Source organism: Polyodon spathula, chromosome 23, assembly GCF_017654505.1.
Source record: "Polyodon spathula isolate WHYD16114869_AA chromosome 23, ASM1765450v1, whole genome shotgun sequence".
In the NCBI taxonomy this organism is placed as follows: domain Eukaryota; kingdom Metazoa; phylum Chordata; class Actinopteri; order Acipenseriformes; family Polyodontidae; genus Polyodon; species Polyodon spathula.
Window position 1 is genome coordinate 26,206,521 of NC_054556.1, and position 6,000 is coordinate 26,212,520.

The following is a 6,000-nucleotide window of genomic DNA, read 5'->3' on the forward strand; positions in this document are numbered from 1 at the left end:
TACTCTAAAGAGATTTGTGAAAAATAATGTGGATTGTGATGTGTAATGTGTTACAGTATATGACTGTTGAACATAATTGAATAATAAAGGCTGTTTTAAGATCTAATTTAAATCTATCTCTCTATCTATCTATCTATCTATCTATCTATCTATCTATCTATATATATATATATATATATATATATATATATATATATATTATATATAATTATATATATATATATATATATAAAATTGCTGGGTGATTTGCCAAATACTTTACGGTTTTATGAAATATAAAACTACCGCTGTGTATATATGTATGTATATATTATATATATATATATATATATATATATATATATATATATATATATATGTTTGATTACCTATATATATATGGGTAAGAAAACAGATTTATTAAATCCTGACATGGATGGACAAGCACTGACCTTCCTCACAAAACAAAAAAACGAACAGATCCGAAAGCGTGTTCTTATCTGCTGGGAAGGCAGAGCCCGGCCACACCAGCCTCCAAATCACTGCCATTATTTCCAGTCTCCCCACGTGCTCCCATTGTCTCTCCTCATTTTTCTTCTTGCATTATCTCTAATCACAGACGTGATGGGGAATCAATGCACAGCGCCGCCAAACAGCTGCCTCCCTTTGATCAGGCAGAACCACTGCAATCCCCTCCTCACAAAGAAGGAGGAATCTTTCAGCTCACTTTCGTATTATAAAGTACAGTGCTGATGATGACTGTAATATTCAGAATAATCCGAACAATAACTTGGAAAATTGTATCGAATTTGTATTCATGTATTTAATTGCTCTGCTGCTATCCTTGTGGTCATTAATAAGCTCCCTTTTAGACTCGCTGTGCTCTGCTGAAAAGGGTCCAGTGTCTGGGTGAATCTCTATGGAGTCTATAGCATTGTCTCTCATTACTATACCCTGGAACGCCACCATCCCTTATGAAAATACTCCACGGTAAATTTGCCCAGTAATTTGGCAGTTTTCCAATGCTTTTCCCATTGTCATGCTATGAATTTGCATTAGTTTGCCGTGTTTATTTTTTAATATGCCTTACTGTACCTCTCTGGGCTTTACAATGCTCACCTATACTTTACCATCCTTTCACTATGCATTAATACATGTTGCCATTCTTTCACTTAAATGGATTGCCATAATGATTAGAAGTGCAGAGTGGTGTGGTGTTTTTAAAACTAGACCAGGTGTTTCCAATATTGCGCTCTGTAGTGTTTATTGTACTGAGAAGCAAGAGATTGCATTGCCTATAGACTGACATGTAGTCTTAGTATTAAATGTCATACCCTCCACTGCTGATTTTTGTGAAATGATCTGTTTGCTTTATGCAGCAGACATATGGAATCACATTGCTGCTAGTGCCAATAACAATAAGCATTATCCAGACAGAGATTATAGGAGCCAGGATTGTTTATCACCGGGATAATGCAGCCTTCTGCAAACAGAACGGCATCACTGATCACATATAAAAATTATTATTAGAAAAATAAGCTTCAGCTAATAATAAATGTGCAGTAAGGGGAACCAGAAACAGCACCAGGTTCTCGCTTCGAGCATTGTATGTCTACAAAACCTTTTACACAGTAACATACAAATGTATTTCTCTCTTGTATTATTGTGCAACTTCTCATGAAAAAGTTTGTTTTTAGTCTGATGAAATGTTGCTGTCTTGTTTTTTAAAGTTGAAACGATGAAATAAAATTCTGGACTTTGTTTGAGAGAGTGCATGTATTAATGACTGTAGATATCACAGGGACCTCCAGCGATAGGAGATTTTAGTTAATTGTCCTCAAAGATTGGGAGTCCAAGTGAAAACTTCCCAGACTCCCCAGAGTTTAAAAAATTGAACAGAAAAAATGTGTGTATTAAAAATGCTTTTATTGTGACCTCCGCAAGCTAATCTGCTCCATAAGATCTTTCCATTTAAGGTAGACAATGTCATTAAAGGACTCCTCTGGTTTCCAGGAAGTAGATGTTCTTGTGTTGGCCTGGATGGAACCTGCAGCTGCTGTGGTCTGCAACAGTATGCACACCTGCCCTCCAGCAAACATGCCACACATCAAATAAACCTTTTGGGGAGTTTGTCTTTTGTTCTGTTTATAGCTGTGTGAACAACTGGGAAATCAATACAAACTATGGAAGACTGGTCTAAAAAAAAACATATTGATGTACAATTCTATATAAATGATAGTCCATAGATAACAGATAGAAAATCTGTGTGTCACCTACAATATGATCACCTTTTAAAATGAACAACTCTCATTTCAGTAATAATGCAGGCTCTGCTTAGAAATCTAGCCTTGCATTAGCCTTGCCAAATCACACAGGCTGTGTCATTAACCCCACTGGGGCTGCACACTGAAGATATTGTCCTCTGGGTAACACAATGATTCAGAGATAGCTACTGTAATGCATGTTACATTTTTTTGCTTTTTTGATTTACAGTAACAAGGCAGGTACTTTTCATTTCTGATTAACCAGTCAACCAGCCACTAGACAGTGTAAATTAAAAGCGGTCCTGGACAATTTGCATGCCTCTCAGACCTCCTTCGCTGGCTTCTGATGGAGTTCCTGTTTCCTCCTGATGAAAGGCAGAGACCATGCTGTCCCGCTCGTCCCTGCCCTAATCACTGCAGCTCCTGTCTCTTTGTTCTCCTATTGAGTGCTCCTGCCTCAGTGATTGCTATCATTTTCATACTGTGGTCTGGGACAATGGTTTGATGGCTCTCCACATGCCTCTTTCCTGTTGCTCTAGCGACGTCCTCTGTCATTTACTCCTCTCCCTGCGCTCTCCACTGGCAGCCCGCTGTTCATCCAACAGCTTACCTTTGGTCGTGCGTCCTTGCAGATTGCAGATAAGTGTGCCCCCTAGCCCACCCTGATAATTACGATGGATTTCCAGCAGTAAAAGTTCAAGCCACAGCTGCAATTAATTAAACAAGTAAAAAGGCTGTCGATTGAATTTTTCACCCTCCGTCTATTGACTCTGATGTCAGCTCCTTTAGTCCATCGCACTTCAAAAGTACCTAAACTACTTTCTTTCATGTTTTCCATCTGTTTTGTGGCAAAGTCTCAATGATTGCATGCACTGGAAGCGTACACGCTGCTAGAAATTCCTGCAGTGAGATGGCTAGTGCAGCTTGTTCAGCTCATCCACTCTGCAGATGTTTCCTGGTGCTGTTGAAGTCCTTCTCTTGATGAAGGTAGCGCAATAAATTTTGTGATCTTCTGTCAACTGTTAAGATCCTCTTTTTTCTGTTACAATTGGCAGCACTGTTTATCTACAGAGCTCCAGCAATCGGGACTGCCTGTAACGATTCTGCATCTGGCCAGTCTAAGAGGTTCACTGCCATGGAATAAACTTTAAGATGGGATTTGATTCAAGTAACAGTACAGTCTTCTTTTTAAAGCTTCACAAGTTTAAGATATGTATTTGTTAACATATTTGATCAACAGTGAGCAGTTTCATGCTCCCTGAGCCAAGTCAAACAGATTCATAAGACTGAGTGTGACTCCTGGGGACCCTCGGATAAAGCCCCTCTTTTAATTGACTGAACAAATAAGAGTTACCAGCCCTGGACAAATATGCATTCTCTCCAAGAGGAAAGGTCTTTGGTTCCCGCCAGGCTTCCTAAGCCTCTGCTCCTTAATGAAATTCCCATTTTATCAATATGGGATGGAAAAAAAAGGTCACCCCTTTTGATCTGCAGAAATGTAACTGCGGGATTTTGTTAACCTTGTCTCCATGCTGTAGCTCTTTCCCTCCACACAGTTAAGCTGCCATAAGGGCAAGCCAGCAGATTGGAGTTGCTGCTCTGTGTGCAGACCCAGCGCTCTTCCCTGGAGGGGGACGATACTGAATCCAAAACCCAGCTGTTTCGTGAACCTGACAGTCTGCTTCCATCTGGAACCCAGTCTCTGTTGATTAAAGGTCAGGACTGGGAAGCTACCTGGAAAGAGAGGCAGCCAGTGCTGGCTCAGCGGTTCGTGTTGGGAACTGGGCTGTGGTGTCACGGTGGTTTATCTGCCTACTGTATTACATTTACTCCAAACCATCATGAGCTACATTTTCATCTCAATGGACCGATTCCAATTCCAAAACAAATAAGAAACAACGTAAGACTAACTCCATTTCTGGTTTGCTAACTTTATTGTGTGTGTTTTTCCTCTCTGAAAAAACATATGGTGCCAGTGACAATTTTGGAGAAAATGGCTTTGAGAGGTGACTGTAACTGTGGGCATTATACTCCATAATCTTTTTGAAACCCAACATAACATGCAGATAATGGCTCATAACATTGATTTGCAGTGTGCAGTTGTGACATCTGTTGTTATAATGCTAGAAAGATGATAATATTTAATCTCAATAATTACTGCAAAAGTGTTAATAGCTACACGTCATTCTCAATTACAGTACGATTGAGTGAGCACTAGACCTACTCAAGGATGGTTTCTGAATATAGTTTTTATTATATTGAATAACAAGTGCATATAGCACTCTGAGGCGTGTGCACTCTTCGATTCTAACTTGCTAATGCGCTGTACTACACTGAATATATTGTTTTTCCGAATTGGAATTAATGCTTTTCTGAGGGACTGCCCCAAGCAAGATCAGAAAGGGTGAGAGCAGCAGCCCTGATGGATGAGCCAAGCTCTTGGGACTGTTTCAAAGCAATCAGTTTGTGGAAGAGTCTATCACGAATGATAATTCTTTACATATTCAGCTGAGAGTCTGTTCCCCTGCAGATGAGTGACTCAGTCAGAGTGAATCCAGCCCCTACTCTGATATTACTACACCGTCATATCACTGACAACCCCCAGCCATCAGCAGCGTGACTGACTCGAGGAGAAAGAACCAACATTCGTTTCTCTAATCTGGAAGAGCGTTCGGTGAGGGGGTGGTGACAGAAACCCTGCCACCACCCTAACCCTAACCCTAAAATAATCTGGTAATACTGCCGTAGGGCATCGGAAGGAATTCCAAACTTTAGATTCTTAAAGCTGCATTCTTTATTCCACCCACCCCCCAAACAGAGTTTGGTTCAATTCAGAACACTTAAAACATATTTATTTGCTTCTGATTTATTTCTAAAGATTTTCAACCACTTCACTTTTGGGCATTAAAAAAAAAAAATTATATTTTCACGTTTAATAAATACAGATTTTTAGATTTATAGCAAGGGCCTGCTAGGCACCCGTTTTAAGTTAATTCAAATACAGTGATAAAAAATAGATGAAATTGTGTTTATGTGATTTTATTATAAGGCACTAATGAGTTCAGAAACATTTATTGGTAGACAGTGAAATAATTATAATGTAGTACTCTGTGCATTAGACAAAGAAGGGACAAAGCAGAAACAGATACTGTGCTTTGGAGTGAGCAGACTGTGGGCAGAGACCCACTGACGTCAGCTTCCATGGCTCGCTGCCCCTGTCTTGCCAGCTGGCAGTTGTATGTGGCTCGCCTGGCGCGAGGGGGAGCCTGCTCGGTGGTGCGTGTGTGCTGTCCTGGGGCAAGTGTGTGAGTAAACACTCCCCTCAACGTGGGCAGGCATTCGGACAAGGCAAGCTGTGACTGCGACTGCAGATATCTCTGCTTGAGAGAGAGAGAGAGAGGAGGGGGTGGGGGGACGACCCACAGCCCCCAAGACTAACACACGATTGCAAACACACTTACACAAACATGCTCTCACACAGACCCTCCACGTTCAAACATACAAACGCACAGACTTATCAAACTGAGAGCCTAACAGGCTATGTTCAAGCATTCGTTTTATCAGAAATCGACCATAGAAACTATTACATATATATAAAAAAATTAAAATTAAACAAAGCCACATATATCTTGTTAAGTGTGTGCCTTAGAAACTATTTAATATTCCCTATGTTAAATTTTGAAGAAGGTGACAATTATCTTAAAATCTCCAATCATCTTGGTATAAGAATGCTACATGCCTCCACACATTCAAAGAC